General features: G+C 39.4%; 1 pseudogene; it reads left to right on the top strand.

The window, feature by feature from the left end:
• The first annotated feature begins 2,292 nt into the window (after window positions 1–2,292).
• Window positions 2,293–17,947, top strand: LOC122491023 (annotated as a pseudogene).
• Window positions 17,948–26,564: the final 8,617 nt, after the last annotated feature.

The following is a 26,564-nucleotide window of genomic DNA, read 5'->3' as shown; positions in this document are numbered from 1 at the left end:
AGGAAGTTGGGATTGTGGGGGTTGGAACTGAATCTGACATATTTCATCCAACAGTGAACAAGAGAGTTTATATCATAGCATAGTATGTGGTGCGCTTGCTCAAATATCCTGACTTTATATACCAGCCTTTTATTCAATGTTCTTTATTTTGTGCTCACTATCACCAAACTTTGTTCAAACTGTAGGGACCACGAAAAGAACAAAGAAAGAGACAGGCTGGTGAGTGAGAAAAACAAGATAACACTGTTGGTGAGTTTACTGTTGTAATACCAGTAAAGCTTTCCTTCTAAGAGTTCATACCTGTTATTACTATCTCTCTGAAAAATAATAACAGAATTAAATTCATATCTTTCTTACTGTTTAGGAAAATGGGTAAAAGAATTTGGGTAATTTGATTAAGACTTTATGAGCAATAAGTTTGAAACAAGGATTTAAGAATTCTCCATTCCAAATGATTGTCTTAAATTGAAAGAGTCACAGATCTCCTCCAATTTGGATGGCATGAGGAAAGGATTAAGGGAAGGAATTCTGACACTAATATGTTAAAAATGATGTAGACAATGGTGGTAAGGAACTCAAGGATTGCCCGGCCTCGTTGCCGCTCCTTTATTGGTAACGTCAGAACCCTGCTCAACTTAACTTTCTTAATCTCAATTTCCTCATCTATGAAATGGGAATTAAAAAAAAAAAAGTTACCTTCCTCAGAAGAAAAATGTGGAGATTAAACAAGATTATGTGTGCAAACCACAGTGTCAGGTGATATGGGAGGAATAGGCAATAAATAGGAGCCACCAGTAATAATAAAAAGAAATGGGGCACCTGTGTGGCTCAGTTCATTGAGCATCCAACTTCAGCTCAGGTCATGATCTTATGGTTCATGAATATGAGCCACCATGGGGCTTGCTACTGTCAGCTCAGAGCACACTTGGAATTCTCTCTCCCCGACTCTTTGCCCCTCCCCTACTTGTGCACACACATGCACGTGCTCTCTCTCTCTCAAAAATAAATACACATTAAAAGAAGAAGAAGAAGAAGAAGAAGAAGAAGAAGAAGAAGAAGAAGAAGAAGAGGAGGAGGAGGAAGAAGAGGAAGAAGAAGAAGAAGAAGAAGAAGAAGAAGAAGGGAAGTTAGAGGGACTTAATTGTCAAAATAGTACAGAGATCAGAAGTAAAGTCTGTTTATTTATCCTCTCTTGGTACCCAAATAATATCTGTATCATGAGCTCTTAAAATCTTGATCCCAGAGTGTTTACAGTAATTTTCTGGTGTCCTCCAGAGAGTATTAATATTCTAGCAATATATATACTTTTAACTCAAGAGAATAAAAACTTATTTTTATATAAATAATTTTAAATTATATTATATTTAAACAGTGCTTATTTTCAAAAACTGAGATATTTGAACCACTTTTGGATTCAAATAAAACAAACCTAGAAACTAACAGTCTTATTCTATGATGGGTTCCAAAGAGATTACTTGGTACCCCCTGGTAAATGTGATTTTGTTTTGTTTTGTTTTGTTGTATTCAGTTTTGTACAGTGTTTTCCAGCAAAGTGTATCACAAAGTCTGGTCATTAAATCTTTTTTTTTTTTTCCCCAGGGACATAGAAGAAAACTAAAATCATATTTACTCGAACCCTTAAGATGATGGGGAAAGCAACAGTTCTGGCTGAATATTTATTGAGCACCTCCTATGTGCTAGGCACTGTTCTAAGAGGTGGGGAGAGATGGATCCGTGAGCACAACAGTCCAAAATCCTTGCCCTTGTAGAGCTTACGTTCCACTGTGGGAAGACTAATGATAAAAAAAAAAAAAAAAAAAAAAAAAAAAATACAGCTTGTCAGGTAATGGTAAGTGTGGCTAAAATAAATCAAGAAAAGGACAAGTAGGAGTGCCAGAGAATGGGGTTGGGGATATCATTTCAAATAGAGTGGTCAGGAAAGACTTTACTGGGAAGGTGACATCTGAGTAAAGATTTGAAGGAAGCAGAGAGTGTGAGGCATACAGGGAAATTGGGGGAAAGCATTCTAGGCAGAGAGAATGGCAAGTGTGCAAAAACCCCGAGGTAGAAGTTAATTCTGGCAAAGGGACTGCTGTGGCTGGAGCCAAGTGCAAGAGGGGAAAAGTAGTAACATCTGAGATTACTTTTGAGTAGGAAAATGACTTGCTATATTAAAAGGTTCACCAGGGCTGCTGTGTTGTGAATAGGTTGTAAAGGATCCAGCTGAAAGAAAGGAGATGAGTTCTGAAGTCATGTCAATAATCCAGGTAAGAGAGAATAGTGGCTTAGACCATGACAGAAGTAGCAGAGATGGTAAGAAAAGGTTGGATTATGTATGTATTTTTTTAAGGATTTTATTTTAAGTAACCTTTACACCCAATGTGGAGTTCAAACTCATTACCCTGAGATCAAGAGTCACATGCTCTACTGACTGAGCCAGCCAGGTGCCCCTGCATGTTTTTAAGACAGAATCAACAGTATTTGGTGACATACTGGATTGAGTATAAGAGAAAAAGAGGCATCAAAGATGACTATATGGGGGGGGGGGGGGTGCCTGGGTGGCTCATTCAGTTAAGCATCTGACTTCAACTCAGGTCATGACCTGGTGGTTCACAAGTTCAAGCCCTACGTTGGGCTCTGTGCTGACAACTCAGAACCTGGAGCCTGCTTTGGATTATGTGTCTTCCTCTCTCTCTCTGCCCCTCCCCCACTCGTTCTCTCTCTCTCTCTCTCTCTCTCTCTCTCTTTCTCAAAAATAAACAAAAAACATTTTAAAAAATTTAAAAAAAAAGAGGACTACGTGATTCAAGGCCCAAGCAACTGGAAAAATGAAATTGTCATTAACTGAAATGAACAAAACAACAGGTTGAGCAGGTTTGGGAGGGGGAAGATGAGGTGGTAAGTTTCAGACATTCCAAGTGCTGAGATACCTATTAAAATCCAAGTGAAGATGTCAATTAGGCAGTAGATATACAAATATGAAGTTTAGGGGAGAGATGTGGGATGGAGTATATGACAGTTGTCAGCATTTGAATGGTATTTAAAGCCATAAAACAGTACAATAATAAGTGTAGACAGAAAAGAGGCCCAAGGACTGAGTCCTGGGTAGTCCAGTGACTTCAGTTTTAGGGAATGACAGGGAGCCAGCAAAGGAGACTGGGAAGTGGCCAGTGAGTTAGAAGAAAAACCAGAAGCTTATCCTAGAAGTTGAGTTTCTAGCTTAGGAAAAAGTAATCAAGTGAGTCAAATGCTGCCTATAGAGCAAGTAATATGGGAGGACTGAGAGTTGGCTATTGGATTTAACAACGTGGAGGTCACCAATGACCTTGATAAGAGAAACTCTGGTGGTACAATAGACATGGGAGTGTAACTGGAATGGGTTCATGAGAGAATGGAAAGAGAGGAATTGGAAAGAGAGACAAAGGGAGCTCTTTTGGAGTTTTACTCCAAGGAGAGCAGAAAAATGAGGCAATAGCTGGAGGTAAAGTGGAAGTCAAGGGAAAATTTTAATGGGAAAAATTATAGCATGTCCATACGTTGATGGGCATGTTCTTGTTGAGAGTGGGGGAGGGGAGGTAGGGTTTGATGATGCAAGAGAGAAAGGAGAGAATTGTTGGAACTTGTCCTCGAGTAAATGAGAAGGGGTGGGAGCATGCACACGGATAGAGGAGCTGGTCTTAACAGCCTGGACACTTCAGTCCTACTCACAGAAGGGAAGACTGAACAGATGGGATTGAAAGTAGTGGGAATTTCTGATTGCTTTTGTTTTCTCAGTGAAACAGGAAGCAGGTTTATCAGCCAAGAATGAGAGTGGGAGAGAGTATTAAAGGTTTGGAGAGAGAGAAAAAGGTATGAAACAGTTGCCTAGGATGGTGAATAGTCTACAGCAATGTGGCAGGATCACCAGCAGGCAGGGAGGGCCCAATGAGGTCATGAATTTATGGTGAGACTAGGCAACATAACTGAGTGTTTTTTCTAGTGAAGTTTAGCTCCAGAGGTGCGGGGAGAGTAGAAAGAAAGCTGGAATCACCAGGATTGGTACTCTGCTAGGCAAGTACCATGAGGAGAGAGGGGCAAAGGATTCAAGAATGTATGTAAGAGAGTGATTACATTGATGGACTATGGAACTTAGTGCAAGAAAGAAGGCAAGTAAGGACATAAGAGAATGTGAAGAACAGTTCAAATAAAAAAGGTTGGATTTGGAGATTGTGTCCCAGTGTGGTTGAAGAATTACTGGTTTGGGGTAGCAGAAAGAGAAAGTGGTAGAAAGATAGAATTTAGTGACTGAGAAGTGGGATACTGGAATTTGAGATTAAGATGTTTCCAAAATTGATGAAGATAAAGTCTCACAGTGTATTATAGACTGAATTGTGTCCCCTCAAAATTCATATGTTGAAGCACTAAATCTTATAACCTCAGATTGTGACTATATTTGGGAGATAGGGCCTTTAAAGTGGTAATTAAGTTAAAACAAGGTTGGTAGGATGGGCCCTAATCCAATCTGACGTGTGTCCTTATAAAAGGAGGAAATTTGAACACACAAAGAGATACCCAGGTGCACAGAGAAAAGACCTTCATCGGACAAAAGAAGGCAGCCATCTGTAAGCCAAGGAGAGAGGTCTCAGGAGAAAGCAAACCTATCAACATCTTGATTTGGGACTTCTGTCTTCCATTACTGTGAGAAAATAAATTTCTGTTGCTTAAACCCACTAGTCTGTGGTATTTTGTTATAACAGCCCCAGCAGATTAACACAAGGTGTGGCCATGGGAGTGAGTGGTGAGGCAGGGTGGGAGGCAAGAGGATTGGAAAAAAGAAGGTTTAGTTGAGATTTTGTAAAGGTTTTTATTGTTCATATTTTTCACTTTGAAGAGGAGTAACTAGGAATACCTTTTTTTTTTAAGTTTACAGAGAACAGAAATCGTTGACCAATTTCTATCTTGTTTCAATGCTATTGCTTCCAGTAAATTTTAGTGTCTGAGCTGAATGGTCACCCCTAAACAGGGTGCCCCTCAAAATAATGATGAATTGGTATCTAATGAATATCTCTTTTTTGAGCTAGAAACAGTGTTAGAAGCTCTGACATACATTAAAACAAAAAATGAGCTCAACGCCACTAAGGCAAAGGCATTATTAATCTCATTTTGCATGTGAAAAAAAATGGATCTAAGAAAAAAAATTTAAACTTGCTCAACTATTAGACGTTAAGTCCAAGACTTTTCTATTCTTTGGACTCTTCACCTACCCTTGCCTGATACACTTCTGTGCATCAATCCCCTCTTCATTGCAAATGGGTTTTGAATTTGGATATTCTGATTCGTTGGTAGTGGCTGCCTACAATATTATTTTAAAGACACACTGGTTTCAGTTAGAGAGATACACAGGCCAGATAGGTTAGTTAGATCGATTATTGATGTCTGCTGTGGAGACAGGGTCATGGAAGGGCAACACTAACATGGAAGGGCATGACTAATATTCCCCAGTCTTAGTCAAGCCCAGAAAGATGTCTCCAGTGATGTTTTTATGTCACAGGTAGTTATGAAGACTTGAGGAAGTGCAGGGCTAATTGTCATCTGGAAGATTGTTCAGTAAAAGTGACAGAAGTGAATGAAGAGAATATGACAGGCTGGAAAACTTGATAAAATTATTTAAAAGGGAGGGGCGCCCGGGTGGCTCTGTCAGTTAAGTGACCATGTAGGGCTCTGTGTTGACAGTGCGGAGCCTGCTTGGGATTCTCTCTCTCCCTGTCTCTCTGCCCCTCCCCCACTCCTGCACACGCTCTGCTCTCTCAAAGTAAATAAATAAACATTTTAAAAATTGTCAAAGGGGGAGTTGAGTAATGTCCTTATTTTGGTTATCCCATTAATACAAACATCTAATGAAGTCTCCCTGGACAACTAAAAAAAAAAAAAAAAAATGTACTTAAGTTCATTTCTAAGAACACTCTTTTATAACCTGCCTCCTGAAAAAAATATGTGTATTCATAAAAAAAATATATATTCCTGAAGCCATTTGTCTCCAGTAAACTCCCAATTTTCTTGCCAAGGAATTCTTACTAAATCAGGATTTTCTTGCTGGTCCTCCAGGAACCAGGAAGAGTCTCTGGCTGCTGTGCTTATTGGCTGCTTCTGGCGTTGGCTTCCTGTTCTTCACGCAGAGCTGAGGAAATCCGCAGGATGCTTGCTACCAGGGGACAAGGTGACTCAGGAGGAAACACTCCACCTAAAATAGTCTTGGTGTGCAGCTTCTGAGTCACTTTGGAATCAAAGTTAACGTGGGATCCTGAAAGTAATCCTACAGATGATGGGAAGTGGAGAAGAAGGAAATATCTCAAACAAGTTTACTGAAAAAAGTTTGCCACAAAGATGAAAATTTAACTGCCGAAAAGGCTAATATTCAGGGAGAAACTTCATCCCTAAAGTTCAAAGTGGATGAATTGTGATTTTCTTCAGTGACCAGGGCCATAAAGTGTTAGTCATGGCCCAATCTAGGGACCCACTGGGAGTGGATGTTTCCTTAAAAATACATTAAAAGCAGCAGAACAGCTGTGTAAACAGAAATGGACCACTGGCTTGCAGTAGCCTTGATTTTTGTGTTTATAATTCTTTCTCGAGAATTATCTGGCCAAAAGTATTTATGGGACTGGTAGACTCTATGTTTATCTCTAGTTAAAGGTAAACACCTAGTGTTTCACCTACTGAGAGAGGGGAAGAAGTATACAATTCATATTCAAAGCTCTCCAAGCAGTATTCTATATTTGGAATGACCTCTAAAACCTTTATCTTACCTGCCCTTTTCCCTCTTCTTCCTGGCCTCAGGCCTCAGTGTCCATTTATTTATTGCAGCTCTTCACAGGGAGGGATTAAAGAACTGTATTCCATCGTTTAGTCTTTAAATGTGTATTGAGCAATTGTCATCTAGCAGGAAGGCAAAGAACACCCACTTTTTGCCCTCAACATGCACTCTGCTCAGAGTCTAATTGGGGAAATAGAAAAGTTCAACAAAAGGTTTGTGATACAAAATGTCAAATCTCCAGTAGATTTAAGCATAGGCTTCATGCAAGTACAGCAAGGCAAAGGGAACTTGAATGGAACTGGGGGTTCATGGGAGATTTCTTAAAAGGGCATGGAAAGAATTGAGTCACCAAGGTTAAGAAACGGGTAGTTGGGCAAAATGAGACTCAATCAAAGTTAAACATTCACTGGTAGATAAATGCATTGTATGATGCTTGATTGGAGCTTGGCTTGGAAAATGAGGTGAAATATATCTTGAGGATAATTACAAAACTCTGAATACAGAGAGTATTAGACAATATTAGAAGGGGTTTTAAATTTATTTTGGGTAAAGTAATGGTGTAGTTACAAATGAGGTTGCTCTAATTTTTAGGAGATACATACACTTGAAGTGTATTTTGCTAATGGTTTAGCAAACATCTGAAATCTGAAATGGTTTAGCAAAAGTAGGAAGAGGAGGAAAAGGAGAAAGAGGAGGAGGAGAAGCAGAAGAAGAAGGAGGAGGGGGGGAGAAGGGGAGCGGGGAGGGGAGGGGGAGGGAAATCAGAAGGGGAGGAGAGAGGAGGGCAGGGGGAGGAAAAATGAATGCATGGTAGATAGATAAAGGGATCAAACATAACAGAATGTGAACAACTGTTGAACTGAATCTGGATGTTCATTGTACTAGTTTTTCAACTTTCTTGAGTTTTTGAAAATTTTCATAAAAAACAGTTGGAAAAAAAAAGTACCTGGTAGACACACTCAGTTGGATAAATTTACTCAAAATTCATGGAGTGTATTCATGCTGGGAATTCAAAATAGCAAATAAATGCTCTGCCCAAACAACTGCATTAGGCTACCCAGAAGCACTGAGTTAGGAAAGAGGGGCCAACTCTGCAACTTGAAGCCAGTGTCCAGCTGCCTGAGTGGAAATGAATGTGGCAGGGAGGGTGGGTGAGGAAGGACCTCAGCGCTTGAAGACCCTTGTGTGTGTCAGGCTGAAAAGTTTGGACTTTATCTCCAGGAAGTCAGGCCACTTAAGAGTGGAGAGCATTTTAGAGGCTCATTTGAGGGACGGATCAGAGTTTGGAAGGCACAGAACTAAGAGATCATTGCAGAGACAAGTGCAGTGATTCCATCAGAAGTAAAAAAGGCCAAATGTTGGGGAGGATGCCAAGTAAGCCACTTTGGAAAAGGGTTTGGCGATTTCTTACAAAATTAGATATATACTTATGATTCAACCCAGTCATTTTCCTACTAGGTATTTACTCAAGAAAACTAAAACAGGAGTCCACACAAATGCTCTGACAGAAATGTTTAGAGCAACATTAGTCATAATCACCAAAATCGGGAGTATTGACTAGTAAATTGGTAAAGTGTACATTCATAAACAAAACACCGTGCAATAAAAAGGAATAAACCGATACTACAACACGGATGAATTTCAAAAGCCTTATGCTAAGTGAAAGAAGTCAAACTACACACTGTATGATTCATGGATAGGACATTCTGGTAAAGTCAAAGCCATTGATACAGAAATCAGACCAATAGTTACCAGGTGCTAGGGTATGGGAAGGAGTTGCCTACCAAGGGGCACATGGAACTTTCTGGGTATGGGAAAATATTTTATATAGTATTTTTATCATGGTGGTGGTTACAGAGCTACATATATTTATCAAAACCGTGCACCTAATAGTGTGAATTTCACTGTATAGAAATTATATCTCAGTATACCTCAATTCAAAAAAAGGAAAATAATGGGGCACCTGGGTGACTCAGTTAAGTGTCCAACTTCGGCCCAGGTCATGATCTCACGATTTGTGAGTTTGAGTCCCAAATTGGGCTGTCTGCTATAAGTACAGAGCCCACCTCAGATCCTCTGTCTCTCTCTCTCTCTCTCTCTCTCTCTCTCTCTCTGCCCCTCCCCTGCTCAGTTTCTCTCTCTCTCAAAAATAAATATTTTTTAAAAAGGTAAATAAAAAAGAAAAATAGGACATGAAGATTGAATGGATAAAGAATAGGAAAAGGAAAAGTGAAAGATATTTTGGTGATCAAGAAAACAGATACACTAATACAAGAAGTGTAAATGTCAGAGACAGCACCTGATACAGCCAGTTAACTGCTACAAGAATAAAATGATCAATCAAGTTATATATAGGTGGAATTCAGAATGTACTAAAATATTTTCATCTGTTTTTATGTTATTATTTTAGCAGCCAGTTTGATGCAAGTATGAGGAAAATGTTATTAACTTTAGAAAGTGCATAATGGATTCTCAAGAAGAAACTTAAATTCTGGGGAAAAGTGTGTGTGTGTGTGTGTGTGTGTGTGTGTGTGTAGGCATTCCTGTCTCAAATATCTGATGATAATTTTCCCTGGATTATGTTTTTCATGGATTTTACATGCAAAATGCTTTCTTAATTCTAATTAATAAAAAACACTAAATATATATATATATATATATATATATTTTAATGAAAAATACCTGTGATATGGTGGAAGAAGTCAGCATGGAGATAGTTTGGAGAGAATTTAAGAAGGTAGAATCTTTTCCAGGAAATGATTTTCCAGATAAGATATGCTTGCACGTAGGCATATGGACCTCGCAAATAAGAATACTACTGGGGGTGGGGGGAGGAGCCAAGAGAGCAGAACAGCATGGAAGTTTTTTTTGCCTCTCACATCCATGAAATACAGCCAGACCAACATTAAACCATCCTGCACACCTAGAAAACTGATCCGAAGATTAACACAACAATCTGCACAACTTGAACCACAGAACTCAGCAGGAACGAGGCACGGAAAGGTGAACTGGGGCAGAGAGAAGCTGCGGAGGGCAGAGAGCTGTTTTTGCTTGCAGAGAGAGGACGGAGACCGGGGTGGGAGGGAGAGTACGGGAAAAGCACACCCCGCAAAAGCAGCTGGAGAGAAAGTGGAAAATTGGAAACAGCCACAGAGACTAAACTAAAAAGGGAGAAAGGAGAAAGGAGAGGGTTTAAATTCCATTAAGACTCTAAAAACAGAGGGAGCGCAGAGTCTGAAACTCCGCAGCTCAATACCTGGTGGTGCTCTGGTGAGAAGGGCGAATCCCCGGGAGCAGAGTGAAGTCCAGAGTCTTCAGGCCACATGGGGAGAGGCGGTTCCCTTGCTGGGAGGACATCTGGTAGATGCTGTGTAGACCTCCACAGGCAAAGGTCCCAGTGGACCCGGGAGAACAACCACATTTGCTGGTGCTGGAACAAGGTCGTTGGGGGCGAAGCCCGCTGCCAGATGTGTGTTGTGATTTGCCATAATCCCTGAAATGCGGCTGCCACACAATTGCGTGAACTTTTTCTGAGGTGGGCTAGCACCCAGATACAGTCTCTGGTCACCGGCAAGCAGCGTGGTCCCGTGAACGTTCCTGGGTGCGGCCGGCACCCGGCCATTGCTCGGTGAGACCCTCCGCAGAGGGGCGGAACAGGTCAAAGCCACAGTCCCTCAGAAGTAAGTGGCCGGGGAAAACAGCCGCATCTGAGACAAAACTCGGGAGAGAGGTACTACCTGGGGCTTGGTCACGGAAAGTGTAAAAGCGAGGAGTGGAAGAAAGCTGAAACAAAGGACGGGTGCACGATTGCTGATCCAGGAGAACAGAATTCTGATACTAGAGGCTGGGTGACGCCATATTTACCACTCCTGTGCATGCGCACACACACCTACAAGCGCCACCGCAACAATCCACCTCAGTAAGCTAAGCAGCGCCATCTAGTGGAGAGTAGAGCTGTTACACTAAGCCCCGCCCAACTGGGCTGACCTCGCTCTTCAGGAACACAAATCCTTCCAGCTGCTTAGCCTCTCGACTATAAATGCCTTCATAGTTTGACTTCTAGGGGAAAACAAAGTAATTTCAATAATATTTCAGTCTGTTTGCTGGTCCATCCTTTCAATTTCCTTTTTTATTCTTAAATACAGAAACAGAAAAAATTTATTATTATTTTCAATTTTTATTAAATATTTTTCTTTAATTTTTTCCCACTATATTTTTTACTTTTGTGTAAATTTGTTCAACCTCTATTTTACTTCCATCATTTCATTTTATTCTATTTCAGTGTATGTATTTTTTCAAATTTTCAAATGATTTCCTTTTTTTCTTTCCTCTTTTTTCTCTAATCTATCAAGCCCCTTTCAACACCCAGACTAAAACACACCTAGGATCTAGCATCATTTATTTCACTTGCATGTGTGTGTGTGTTGTTTCTAATATTTTAATTTTAATTTTTTTTACCTTATCAATTCCCTTTCTCCCTTCAAAAAGACAAAACGAAGGAATTCACCCCAAAAGATAGAGCAGGAAGAAAGGAAAGCCAGGGACTTAACCAACACAGTTACAAGCAAGATGTCTGAACCAGAATTTAGAATTGCAATAATATGAATACTAGCTGGAGTCAAAAATTGATTAAAACCCTTTTCTGCATATATAAAAGAGGTAAAATCTAGTCAGGATGAAACAAAAAACGCTATAACCAAGCTGCAATCTAGAAAGGATGCCACGGTGACAAAGATGTATGAGGCAGAGCAGAGAATCAGCTATGTGGAGAACAATGGAGAATGATGAAGCAGGAAAAAAGAGGGAGACTAAGGCAAATGGCCATGATTTAAGAAATAGAGAAATCAATGACTGACTAAAAAGGAAAAACATCAGAATCATAAGGGTCCCAAAAAGAAGAAAAGAGAGGAAAAGGGGTAGAAGGGTTATGTGAGCAAATCATAGCAGAAAACTTTCCTAACCTGGGGAAAGACAGACATCAAAATCCAGGAAGCACAGAGGACTCCCATAAGATTCAACAAAAATAGACCATCAGCAAGGCATAGCATAGTCAAATTTACAAAAGACTCAGGCAAGGAAAGAATCATGAAAGCAGCAAAGGGAAAAAAGTCCTTAATCTACAAGGGAAGACAGATCAGGTTTGCAGAAGACCTATCCACAGAAACTTGGCAGGTCAAAAAGGAGTGGCAGGATATATTCAATGGGCTGAATTGGAAAAATATGCAGCCAAGAATTCTTTCTCCAGCAAGGATGTCATTCCAAATAGAAGGAGAGATTAAAAGTTTCCCAGCAGGGGCGCCTGGGTGGCGCAGTCGGTTAAGCATCCGACTTCAGCCAGGTCACGATCTCACGGTCCGTGAGTTCGAGCCCCGCGTCGGGCTCTGGGCTGATGGCTCAGAGCCTGGAGCCTGTTTCCGATTCTGTGTCTCCCTCTCTCTCTGCCCCTCCCCCGTTCATGCTCTGTCTCTCTCTGTCCCAAAAATAAATAAACGTTGAAAAAAAAAAATTTAAAAAAAAAAAATAAAAAAAAAATAAAAAAAAAAGTTTCCCAGCAAACAAAAATTAAAGGAGTTCATGACCACTAAACCAGCCCTGCAAGAAATATTAAGGGGGACTCCCTGAGGAGAGAAAAAACTAAATAAATAAATTAAATACATACATAAATAAATATCAAAAGCAACAAAGACTAGAAAGGACCAGAGAACACCACCAGAAATTCCAACTCTACAAGCAACATAATGGCAATAAACTCATATCTTCAGTACTCACTCTAAATGTCAATGATCTAAATGCTCCAGTCAAAAGACATAGGGTAACAGAATGGATAAGAAAAGAAGATCCATCTATACGCTGTTTATAAGAGACCCACTTGAGACTTAAAGACACCTTCAGATTGAAAGTAACGGGATGGAGAACCATCTATCATGCTAATGGTCGACAAAAGAAAGCTGGAGTAGCCATACTTTTATCAGACAATCTAGACTTTAAAATAAAGACTGTAACAAGAGATGAAGAAGGGCATTATACCATAGTTAAGGGGTCTATCCACCAAGAAGACCTAACAATTGTAAACATTTATGCTCCAAATGTGGCACACCCAAATATATACACCAGTTAATCACAAACATGAAGAAACTCATTGATAATAATACCATAATAGTAGGGGACTTCAATATCCCATGTACAACATCGAACAGACCATCTAAACAGAAAATCAACAAGGAAACAATGGCTTTGAATGACACACTGGACCAGATGGACTGAACAGATATATTCAGAACATTTCATCCTAAAGCAGTGGAATATACATTCTTCTCCAGTGCACATGGAACATTCTCCAGAATAAATCACATACTGGGATGTGATCAGCCCTCAGAAAGTATGAAAAGAGCAAGATCATACCATGCATATTTTCAGACCACAACACTATGAAACTCAAAATCAACCACAAGAAAAAAATTGAAAAAATAACAAATACTTGGAGACTAAAGAACATCCTACAAAAGAATGAATGGGCTAACCAAGAAGTTAAAGAGGAAATTGAAAAGTGCATGGAAACCAATGAAAATGATAACACCACAGCCCAAAACCTATAGGACACAAAAAAGGCAGTCATAAGAGGGAAGTATATAGCAATCCAGGCCTTCCTAAAGAAGGAAGAAAGGTCTCACATACACAATGTAACCTTACACCATAAAAAGCTGAGAAAAGAACAGCAAATAAAACCCAAAAACAGCAGAAGTCAGGAAATAATAAAGATTAGAACAGAAATCAATGCTATTGAAACCAAAAAAACAGTAGAACAGATCAATGAAACCAGAAGCTGGTACTTTGAAGGAATTAACAAAATTGATAAACCCCTACCCAGTCTGATCAAAAAGAAAAAGGAAAGGACCCAAATAAATAAAATCAAGAATGAAAGAGGAGAAATCACAACCAACACAGCAGAAATAAAAACAATAAGAAGACAATATTATGAGCAATTATACACCAATAAAATGGGCAATCTGGAAGAAATGGAAAAATTCATAGAAACATATGCACTACCAAAACTGAAACAGGAAGAAATAGAAAATTTGAATAGGCCCATAACCAGGAAAGAAATTGAATTAGTAATAAAAAATCTCCCCAAAAAACAGAGTCCAGGGCCAGATGGCTTTCCAGGGGAATTCTACCAAACATTTAAGGAAGAGTTAACACCTATTCTCTTAAAGCTGTTCCAAAAAATAGAAATGGAATGAAAATTTCCAAACTCTTTCTATGAAGCCAGCATTACTTTGATTCCAAAACCAGACAAAGACCCCACTAAAACAGAGAACTATAGACCAATTTCCCTTATGAACATGGATACAAAAATCCTCAAAAAGATATTGGCCAACCGGCTCCAACAATACATTAAAAAAATTAATTACCACGACTAAGTGGGATTTATACCTGGGATGCAGGGCTGGTTCAATATACACAAAAACAATCAATGTGATTCATCACATCAATAAAAGACAAGACAAGAACCAGATGATCCTCTCAATAGATGCAGAGAAAGCATTTAACGAAATACAACATCCTTTCTTGATAAAAATCCTCAAGATAGTAGGGATAGAAGGATCATACCTCGAGATCATAAAAGCCATATATGAAAGACCCAATGCTAATATCATCCTGAATGGAGAAAAACTGAGCACTTTCCCCCTAAGGTCAGGAGCAACACAGGGATGTCCGCTCTCACCACTGTTATTCAACACAGTATTGGAAGTCTTAACATCTGCAGTCAGACAACACAAAGAAATAAAAGGCATCCAAATTGGCCAGGAGGAGGTCAGCCTTCATTCTTCTCAGATGACATGATACTCTATAGGGAAAACCCAAAAGATTCAGCCAAAAAACTGCTAGAATCGATTCATGAATTCAGCAAAGTTGCAGTATATAAAATCAATGCACAGAAATTGGTTGCATTCCTATACACCAGTAATGAAGCAACAGAAAGAGAAATCAAGGAATCAATCCCATTTACAGTTGCACAAAAGACCATAAAATACCTAGGAATAAATCTAACCAAAGAGGTGGAAAATCTATACACTGAATAACTATAGAAAGCTTATGAAAGAAATTGAAGAAGACACAAAAAAATGGAAAAAGATTCCATGCTTCTGAATAGGAAGAACAAATATTGTTAAAATGTCAATACTACCCAAAGCAATCTACATATTCAATGCAATCCCTATCAAAATAACACCAGCATTCTTCACAGACCTAGAACAAACAATCCTAAAATTTGTATGGAACCAGAAAAGACCCAAATACCCAAAGCAATCTTGAAAAAGAAAACCAAAGCAGGAGTCATCATAGTCCCGGACTTCAAGCTATACTACAAAGCTATAATCATCAAGACAGTATGGTACTGGCACAAAAACAGACATTCAAATCAATGGAACAGAATAGAGAACCCAGAAATGGACCCACAAACATATGGCCAACTAGCCTTTGACAAAGCAGGAAAGAATATCCAATGGAATAAAGACAGTCTCTTCAGCAAGTGGGACTAGGAAAACTGGACAGCGACATGCAGAAGAATGAACCTGGACCACTTTCTTACACAATATACAAAAATAAACTCAAAATGGGTGAAGGACCTAAATGTAAGACAGGAACCCATCAAAATCCTTGAGGAGAATGAAGGCAAAAATCTGGTTGATCTTGGCCACAGCAACTTCTTACTTAACATGTCTCCAGAGGCAAGAGAAACAAAAGCAAAAATGAACTGTTAGGACCTCATCAAAATAAAAAGCTTCTGCACAGTGAAGGAAACAATCAGCAAAACTAAAAGGCAACCGACAGAATGGGAGAAGATATTTGCAAACCACATATCAGATAAAGAGGTAGTATCCAAAATCTATAAAGAATTTATAAAACTCAACACCCCAAAATCAAATAATCCAGTGAAGAAATGGGCAAAAGACATAGACTCTTCTCCAAAGGAGACATCCAGGTGGCCAACTGACACATGAAAAAATGCTCCACATCACTCATCATCAGGGAAATACAAATCAAAACCACTATGAGATACCACCTCACACCTGTCAGAATGGCTAACATTAACAACACAGGGAACAACAGATGTTGGCAAGGATGCAGAGAAAAAGGATCTCTTTTGCCCTGCTGGTGGGAATGCAAACTGGTGCAGCCACTCTGGAAAACAGTATGGAGGTTCCTCAAAAAACTAAAAATAGAACTACCCTATGACCCAGCAATTGCATGACTAGGCATTTATCCACAGGATACAGGTGTGCTGTTTTGAAGGGGCACATGCACCCCAATGTTTACAGCAGCACTATCAGCAATAGCCAAAATATGGAAAGAGCCGAAATGTCCATTGATGGATGAATGGATAACGAAGAAGTGGTATATATATACAATGGAGTATTACTCTGTAATCAAAAAGAATTAAACCTTGTCATTCACAACTACATGGACGGAACTAGAGGGTATTATGCTAAGTGAAATTAGTCAGTCAGAGAAATACAAATTCACATGACTTCACTCATATGAGGTCTTTAAGACACAGAACAGATGAACACAAGGGAAACGAAGCAAAAATAATATAAAAACAGGGAGGGGGAAAAACATAAGAGACTCTTAAATATGGAGAATAAACAGGGTACTGGAGGGCTTGTGGGGGGAGGATGGGATAAATGTGTAAGGGGCATTAAGGAATCTACTCCTGAAATCATTGTTGCACTATGTGCTAACTTGGATGTAAATTAAAAAAATAAAATATAAATTAAAAAAAAAACCCTACCATCCAAAAAAAAAAAAAAAAGAATACTACTGTGGGGGTGCCTGGGTGGCTCAGTTGTTAAACATCTGACTTCCACTCAGGTTATGATATCCTGGTTTGTGAGCATGAGCCCCCTATTGGGTGAGCTCAGGCCTGGGTTCTGGAGAACATGAGTTCCGCTTCAGGTGAGCCCCCTCTCTCTCTGCCCTTGCTCACTTTCACCCTCTCTCTTAATAAAAAAAAAAATACTACTGTAGTATTTGTAAGGAGAAAAGAGTGGAAATAATCTAATTTTCCAATAGGAAAATGGTTAAGTAAATGATGACATATCTGTACAACAGAATACTATGTAGTTGTTAAACATGAAACAAATATATGTGTGCCTATATGCAATGATGGCGAGTTATAAAAAAAGAAAGAAAGAAAAGAAAACTGGGGCACCGGGTGGCTCAGACGGTTAAGCTTAGGACTTAGGTTTTCATCATGATCTCATAGTAGGTGAGTTCGAGTCCAGCGTCATGCTCTGTACTGACAGCTCAGAGTCCAGAAACTGCTTCAGATTCTGTGTCTCCCTCTGTCTTCCCCTCCCCCACTCTCTTTCTTTTTTTTTCTCTCTCTCTCTCTCTCAAAAATAAACATTAAAAGAAATTTAAAAAGAAAAAGAAAACATTGTACAGAATATTGCTAATTATGCAACAAAAGAAATGTCACACATACACACATACACACAGACACACACAGACAGACACACACACACACACACACACAGCACAGCCATAGAATATCTCTGGAAGACTATGACCAGAAGCTGTTTTATCTGTCAGGGTCCATTCAGGAGACAGTAATGACCTAATAATTTGAATAGTCAGCCGGTGTGGCACTGGCTCCTCTGGAAGAGGTAGGTTCTGACCCTGGTCTTCTGGCGCTGTCTCTCCACTTCCTCACCAGCATCTTCAGGCAGGAGGAGAGGGCAGTGAGAGATTGGAATCTCCTTCAGGTTCAAGACCATGACCGCCCATTCTGTAGAAAGTTCGTTTTCACTTGAGCAACAGCAGTCTTCCTGGCAACCAGTGCTGGGACTCCATCCAAGGGAAGCACCTCATCACAGATGAGCTAGACTACATTTGTGAAAGAAAGGCATGGCTGCTGTAACATCAACTTGCCTGGCACAAAGCAGTACCGCTGGGACAGCTGCTTGCCCAACGGCTCCTGTGGTGCTTTCGGGTACTGCGTGTTCCTGCACACAACCCTGCAGGCAACTTCTGGAGCGCTTCCTCCACGGGGCAGCTATGGCGTTCCAGAACCTCTTCATGGCCCTGGAAGATCACTTTGAATCATGTTCGGCTGAATGCAGGGCTTCATCCCAGGTTCCCAAGTAGTTGATGCTGGCTGCTGATTTGATATCTTCATCATGACAAGGGTAAAAGAAAAAAATTAAATCACAGGTATATCCAGTCCTTCTCCACTCACTACCCACAAGAGGAAGGACCCAGGGTCATTTCACAGCAGGTTGAATTCTTGAAATGAGATCATCTTGTATTATCTGGGTGGGCCTTAAACTCAATGACAAAACTCCCGTGGACACGCAGAGGAGATACACACGGGAGAAAGCCATGTGGAGACAGAGGCAGCTGTTGGAGTGATGCAGCTACAAACCGGGGGATGCTGAAAGCCGAGGAGAGCTTGAAGAAGCAAAGAACAGAGTCTCCCCTAGAGCTCTGGAGAGGAACAGCCCTGCCAACACCTTGACTTTGGACTTCTGGCCTCCAGAGATGCAAGAGAATAAATTCCTGTTGTTTTAAGCCACCACGTTTGTGGCGATTTGTTTGGGAAGCCCTGGAAACTAATAGACATTTCTTTTGTATTAATGGAAAAAGAGGCCAAGTTAAAAAAAGAAAGAAAGAAAGAAAGAAAGAAAGAAAGAAAGAAAGAAAGAAAGAAAAGATATTGGAGAAGCCAGTAGGATTTAAATAACCAGTTGCATTTATTGAGCACTTACCACATGCCAAGCACCTGTTCCAGTTAAATGGTGACAGAAATTTGAAACCATCAAGGTAAGCCCCAGAGCTTGCGTTTTTAAGCAGCTACTCTGTACTTCTAGGAAAGAGTGGAAGCTGTGTTTGGAAAGGGACTTGGGAAGGGAATGAGGAAAGTTAAGAAAATTGGGGGTAATTTGAGAGAGATTTGGGGCCAGCTGCCATGGAGGTGAGATATAAGTTCATAAGTTTGTTTTACATTATAAACAGAGTTTTTTGGTATTCCTTGAGAAACTTGGCAAAGATCTATAGGGCTCTCCAGTTGGGGTGCCTGGGTGACTCAGTCAGTTAAGCATCTGACTCTTGGTTTTGGCTCAGGTCATGATCTCACGGTTTCATGGATTCAAGCCCTGCAACAGGCTCTGCTCTGGCAGCACAGAGCCTGCTTGGGATTTTCCCTCCCTCCCCCTCTCTCTGCCCCTTCCCCACTCATGCTGTCTCTTTCTCTCTCAATATAAACAAACTTAAAAAAATAATAAAGGGGTCTCCAGTTAATTTTTTGTTTTTTTACTTTGACATGAGACTGTACCAAGACTTGCACATATGGTGCCTGTGTTTTCTATGGGTTACATTTTCACTCAGTTGCCATTCATTCATGAGCTCCATTTGGCTTATGTGCCATTAACTGTGCTCAGTGCTGGGCATACCTGCAGGTGAGTGACAACCAGACCCTGCTTGGGGAACTCAGTTCGTCCTGGTCCAGCAGACAAAGATTCTTGAAACTGGACATCATTCTGTGGGCAGTGGAAGTTTGTATGCAGTGGGGAAGAAGCTGAGAGAGAGCAAGAACTGATTCGGTGTTCCCCAAGATGCTGAGCCTTCCGGATCTGTGAATCCCCACCCCCAATCTTTAGCGGGCTGTTGGCTAAGGGAATAAACTGATCGTTGCTAGTCTACTGAGGATTAAAGAGCTATCTCATTCAGGTAGCACAATCAGATTAAAAATGTTTTCTCTAGGGCTTATTCTTTTCATTTTTTTTTTTTACAGGGGGGAAGTGTCAAGGGAATGAGAAAAGGGGTATAGCATGGTTAAGATTGACTTGCCTTTAATCTTACCTCCATGGTGGCCCCTACTGAACCCAGTCATAGGGTTAGTCCTGGCTTCCAGAAAATATTTGCCTTGACAATATGGACCAAACCTGATTCTGGTCAGCTTTGAGGCTCCAGGGTAGTCCTATCTGATGTGGTAGGGCAGCTCTATAGTTCGTGGAACTCTGGAGAGGAACACACATTTCTATGGTTAGAAATGACCTGTGAAAACCCTTGAGAGACATTAAATTGGAGACTGTTGTGTTTTTTCCATTAGTCCAGAGCAGCCAGGTTTTCTATGGTGTTGGAGAAGGTTATTGTTTGTTCAGTTGAACACCAGATGAAGAAGCTGGCCAGCTTTTAGAAGATATATTATATGAAAACAGTAGATATTTAAGCACTGGACTCATGCTTGGGGCACAGAGGCACTCAGAGGCAGAGGCTTACAGAATGGCCCCCAGGTCCATGCTGGGAGAAGAATGGCAAGTAAAAGCTTGCCTGGCACTTTCATTCATTTATCCGGTATGTTCTCTTATTATTATGTTATTATTGTTATTTTTACTATTCTTCTGGATGCCTATTGTTGAATTTGCATGACATAATTGCATATATTATAGAACGTCCCTATAGTGGAATTTTTTTCTTGAAACGATTTGCTTTTCAATATGAGAGTTACACCCTCCTGGCTACTGAAACAAGGTGTTAGGGAAATCAGAGTATTTTCATCTCTGATCCTTTCTGAGAATAAAATTTGGCCATCTGAGCTGTCCGTGTGGTTCTGCCAAGGACTGTGTCTTCCAGCCAAGTTGGGTCTTGTCCACAGTGATCTGGAAGCCAGTCTTCTGAATAAATCACAAAATTGTTCTTGGAGAAAAAGTGGTTATTTACAGGTAGTTTACTAAATGATAATAAGGGAACTCTTAGAGCTGAGAAAGAGTTCCCAAGAAAGGAAGGAACTTGGAAGATGAAGTCTCAAGGCTGGACCCAGAGACCTCCTTGGAGAAAAGAAAAGAAGCCCCTTCCCTGCCATGGTGCAGTATTTTGCTGGGTTGTCTTGAGTCAGAGCTGGTTGACAATCCAGGTGACAAGCTGGAAATACCTCCAGTGAGGAACCAGTCGTCTGCGGCTGGTAGGAAAGAAATCACTTGCTGGGGGTTACTGATGGAATTCTCTGGGAAACTGCCACGGAGAGTGCTGTTGAACTTGATGAGAAGCTGGCTGGGCCACTAGCTGGCCGTGGTGGAAACCTGCCAGGAAATAAACAGCTTACAGGAGCGTTGCTGAGCTGGCCCTGGGGAAGGCAGCTGGGGCCCCCACCATCACTGGGTCTCCCACACACCTTCCCAGCCACACGTGCAAGGACAGAAAACCCACCAGAACCAGGAAGAGAAGCCCATCTTTCCTCCAGAGTCCCACCAGTGTCCTCTACTGGCAAAGCTTAACATTCTGTCAGGGGGCAAGGAAAGATGCTTCATTTATCAGAAGCAGAGAGATGATGGGGAGATGGGAGCTGGAAGGCAATAAATTCCAGCCAATAAATGCCACAGCTGGTAACAATCATATCTGGGGAGAAAAACTGATTGATGAGGCTCAGATGTGAGAGAGTAACTCACTTTTCACTGTAAATCTTTGCACTGTTTGCTTTGGAGGAGGGACATTGTGAAATTTCTTCAATGCATTATCTTGAGTTTCATACTATAAAATAATAATGTTGATGATAGTTATATGTCAGCCATTGTTCTAAATGCTTTAACTATGTTAACTTACCTAATCTTTCCTCAGTTACTTATTATTAGGCCCAATTTTTACACCTGAAGAAAATGAGGCACAAAGAGATTAAGTAACTTGCCCAGGATTAGCTAGCAAGTGATTGAGCTAGTAACTGGTAATCTGGCTGCAGAACCTGTGTTCTTAATCTCTACACTGTATTAATTTCTCACATCTATCAATGTTTACTGTGTCATGAAACATAGTGAATGAGCGAGGTGACAATCATTTATACTGCTCATCAGATATTTCCCAATGTCTCACTCCCTATAGGGGTGAGTCAGGTCATGTGATTAATGAGTTGTGTGTGCCATTTCTAGTCAAGCAATTCATTATTTGTGGGAGACCTTCCACAGTTCTCTTTCTCCTCTTGCACAGACTGGGTGATGGGTAGATGGCATGAACAAGAAATAAACCTTTGATTTTCTAAGCCCTTGATATTTTACTGCTGATTCTTTAAATTTTTTTAAATGTTTATATTTATTTTTGAGACAGAGAGAGACAGAGCATGAGTGGGGGGGAGGGGCAGAGAGAGAGGCAGACACAGAATCCAAAGCAGGCTCCAGGCTCTGAGCTGTCAGCACAGAGCCTGATGCAAGGCTCGAACTCATCATGACCTGAGCCGAAGTAGGATGCTCAGTGGACTGAGCCACCCAGGCACCCCTGCTGATTTTTAATGGAGCAAAAATCTAGCTTACTTTTATTGCTAAAAATGATGTATTTCTGATTAGAGTTAATAGCAAAACGTGTTTTATAAAATGCCAATGAGATATATTGCTTGTTCTAAAATTTTTATTGCAATTTTGAACTTAGAAAAATTGAAAATATTAGAATTATCCAAAGATAATTCTATCACTATTCTTCAGCTAGATTTATCAATTGCTCATATTTTGCTCTCTTTGCTCTATGTGTCTCACATGTTTTTTATTTCCGAATCATTTAAAAGAAAGTTGTAGACATCATGAACTTCACTGGAAAAACTTCAGGAGGCATCTTCTAAGACCAAGAATATTCTACATGACCACTCTGAAAATCTTGGCTCCTAATTGCATTCACATATTTACCTTTTTGCTGTATTCTACAATATTGTATATACAAAATAGCTTGAGAATCCAAATTCTAATGTTAATACCATCTTAAATCTATGAAGTAGAGTTTAGATGTTTTGTAATCTCCTTTTTTCTTTACAATTAAGGACACCAAGGATGGGCAATCATGGTACTGTGTAAAGTACAGAACAGGGTAATTCAAGTAACTTTGAACACAGTCCTCTGTACGTCTTTACTAAGATACATGAGAACAAAAGGGAGTGCAAAGAAATCTTGATAGTAATTTGATAGAGATTCATTTGTTTCTTTTTATATTTGATTTTAGGTTTTGATTTAAAAAAATCTTTTTATTACATTTTATTGAATTGTTTTATGGACCACTTTTACTTGGTTCAAAAATCAGAACAATATAAAAAGGAAAGAAATGCCACCCTCATCCCTTTTCTTCACTCTGTTCCTACCATCCCCAGAAGTAGATATTTTCGTTAGTCTTGGTTTTATCCTTCTTGTGGTCCCTTTTTTTTTTTTGCAAAAAATAAGCAAAAACATATATATGTGTACATATACAAATAAATAAATATATATTTATATGTATGTATATATATATATATAAATATATATATATTTATATTATGTTTCCTTGTTTTTTACACCTCATTTTTTTCACTTAATAATATCATACTGGAAACCACTCCATATCAGGTTATAGAAATATTTCATATTTTTTAAATTATGACTGCATAGTACTCCTGTAGCTGTACCACAGTTTAATTTATTGGTGGTCATGTGGATTGTTTCCACTACCTTACTATTACAGGTCATATTGTAATGAGGAATATTGTACACACATTCTTTCATATTTATGAAAGTTCCCTTTCAGGTTAATTTCCTATAAGTGGTTTTCCTGGGTAAATACATAATTATTATTAAGAATTGTCCAATTCCCTTCACCCGGGTCTGTATCATTTTTCAGTCCCATGGCATTGTATGGAAGTGTTTATTTCCCCATAGCCTCACCAACAGAGTATATTACCAAGTTTTTGAATTGTTGTCAATCTGGTAGGTGAGAAATTATATCTCTGTATAATTTTAATTTGCATTTATTCTGAGTAAATGTCAACATCTTTTTACATATTTAAGAGTCAACTATGGGGTGGCTGGGTTGTTTAGTCGGTTAAGTGTGGCACTTTGACTCAGGTCATAATCTCACGGTTCATGGGTTCGAGCCCCGTGGAGGGCTCTGTGCTGATAGCTTGAAGCCTGGAACCTGCTTTGGATTCTGTGTCTCCCTCTCTCTCTGCCCCTCCCCCTCTCATACTCTGTCTCTCTCTCTCTCTCAAAAATAATCATTAAAAAAAAGGGTCAACTGTATATCCCTTTCTCATATTGTCTGTTTATGATTTTGTCCATTTTTCTATCAGGTCTTACATTCCATTCTTTTTTACTTTTAAGCACTCTTTATATATTAAAAAGATTAGTCCCAATGTAAGTGGCAAGTATTTTCCACCAATTTGTCATTTGCCTTTTGGCTTTCTTTGTGATGTTGTATGCCTTGCCAAAAAAAAAAAAAAAAATATATATATATATATATATACACACACACATATATATATGTGTATATATATATATATATGTAGTTGAATTTATCAAGATTTTCTATTGTTGCTTTGGGATCTTGTTTTATAGCTTTAAGAAGTTCTTTCCAAACCTGCTTATGTTTTCTTTCATGCTTTTTTTTTTTTTTTTTGCATTTAGATTACTGATTCATTTGGAATTTATTCTGGTCCATGGTATGAGATAAAGATTTAGTTTTTACAGCATCCTTTTTTGGTAAAAACCCTTAAGAAAGTAGAGATAGAAGGATCATACCTCGAGATCATAAAAGCCATATATGAATGACCCAATGCTAATATCATCCTCAATGGGGAAAAACTGAGAGCTTTCCCTCAAAGGTCAGGAACAAGACAGGGATGTCCACTGTCACTACTGTTATTCAACATAGTATTAGAAGTCTTAGCCTCTGCAGTCAGACAACACAAAGAAATAAAAGGCATCCAAATTGGCCAGGAGGAGGTCAAACTTTCACTCTTCGCAGATGACATGATATTCTACATGGAAAACCCAAAAGATTCCACCAAAAAACTGCTAGAACTGATTCATGAATTCAGCAAAGTTGCAGGATATAAAATCAACGCACAGAAATCGGTTGCATTCCTATACACCAACAATGAAGTGACAAAAGAGAAATCAAGGAATCGATCCCATTTACAGTTGCACAAAAAAAAAACCCATAAAATACTTCAGAATAAATCTAACCAAAGAGATGGAAAATCTATACACTGAATAACTATAGAAAGCTTATGAAAGAAATTGAAGAAGACACAAAAAAATGGAAAAAGATGCCATGCTCCTGAGTAGGAAGAACAAATATTGTTAAAATGTCAATACTACCCAAAGCAATCTACATATTCAATGCAATCCCTATCAAAATAACACCAGCATTCTTCACAGAGCTAGAACAAACAATCCTTAAATTTGTATGGAATGAGAAAAGACCCTGAATAGCCAAAGCAATCTTTAAAAAGAAAACCAAAGCAGGAAGCATCACAATCCCAGACTTCAAGCTATACTACAAAGTTGTAATCATCAAGACAGTATGGTACTGGCACAAGAACAGACACTCAGATCAATGGAACAGAATAGAGAACCCAGAAATGGACCTACAAATGTGTGGCCAATTAATCTTTGACAAAGCAGGAAAGAGTATCCAATGGAATAAAGACAGTGTCTTCAGCAAGTGGGACTAGGAAAACTGGACAGCGACATGCAGAAGAATGAACCTGGACCACTTTCTTGTAAGAAAATAATAACTCAAAAAGAAACTCAAAATGGATGAAAGACCTATATGTAAGACAAGAAGCCATCAAAATCCTCAAGGAGAAAGCAAGCAAAAACCCCTTAGATCTTAGCCACAGCAACTTCTTACTCAACACGTCTCCAGAGGCAAGAGAAACAAAAGCAAAAATGAACTATTAGGACCTCATCAAAATAAAAAGCTTCTGCACAGTGAAGGAAACAATCAGCATAACTAGAAGGCAACTGACAGAATGGGAGAAGATATTTGCAAACCACATATCAGATAAAGGGTTGGTATCCAAAATCTATAAAGAACTTATCAAACTCAACACCCAAAAAACAAATAATCCAGTGAAGAAATGGGCAAAAGACACGAATAGACACTTCTCCAAGGAAGACATCCAGATGGCCAACTGACACATGAAAAAATGCTCCACATCACTCATCATCAGGGAAATACAAATCAACACCACAATGAGATACCACCTCACAACTGTCAGAATGGCTAACATTAACAACCCAGGCAACAACAGATGTTGGCGAGGATGCAGAGAAAAAGGATCTCTTCTGCCCTGCTGGTGGGAATGCAAACTGGTGCAGCCACTCTGGAAAACACTATGGAAGTTCCTCAAAAAACTAAAAATAGAACGACCCTATGACCCAGCAATTGCATGACCGGGCATTTATCCACGGGATACAGATGTACTGTTTCGAAGGGGCACATGCACCCCCATGTTTATAGCAGCACTATCAACAATAGCCAAAGTATGGAAAGAGCCCAAATGTCCATCGATGGATGAATGGATAATGAAGAATTGGTATATATATACAATGGAGTATTACTCGGCAATCAAAAAGAATGAAATCTTGCCATTTGCAACTACGTGGATGGAACTGGAGGGTATTATGCTAAGTAAAATTAGTCAGAGAAAGACAAATATCATATGACTTTACTCATATGAGGACTTTAAGAGACAAACAGATGAATATAAGGAAAGGGAAACAAAAATAATATAAAAACAGGGAGGGGGACAAAAGAGACTCATAAATATGGAGCACAAACTGAGGGTTGTTGGAGGGGTTGTGGGAGGGGGGATGGCTAAATGGGTAAGGGGCATTAAGGAATATACTCCTAAAATCATTGTTTCACTATATTCTAACTAATTTGGATGTAAGTTTTAAAAAATAAAAAATAAAATTTAAAAAAATACAAAAGATTTAATTTTATCTTTTTTTGAAATGGCTATCCAGTTGTCCCT

The sequence above is a fragment of the Prionailurus bengalensis genome, chromosome C2 (genome assembly GCF_016509475.1).
Source record: "Prionailurus bengalensis isolate Pbe53 chromosome C2, Fcat_Pben_1.1_paternal_pri, whole genome shotgun sequence".
Taxonomy (NCBI): Eukaryota; Metazoa; Chordata; class Mammalia; order Carnivora; family Felidae; genus Prionailurus; species Prionailurus bengalensis.
Note: the sequence above shows the minus strand (reverse complement) of the source record. Positions and strands in the feature narration are given on the sequence as shown.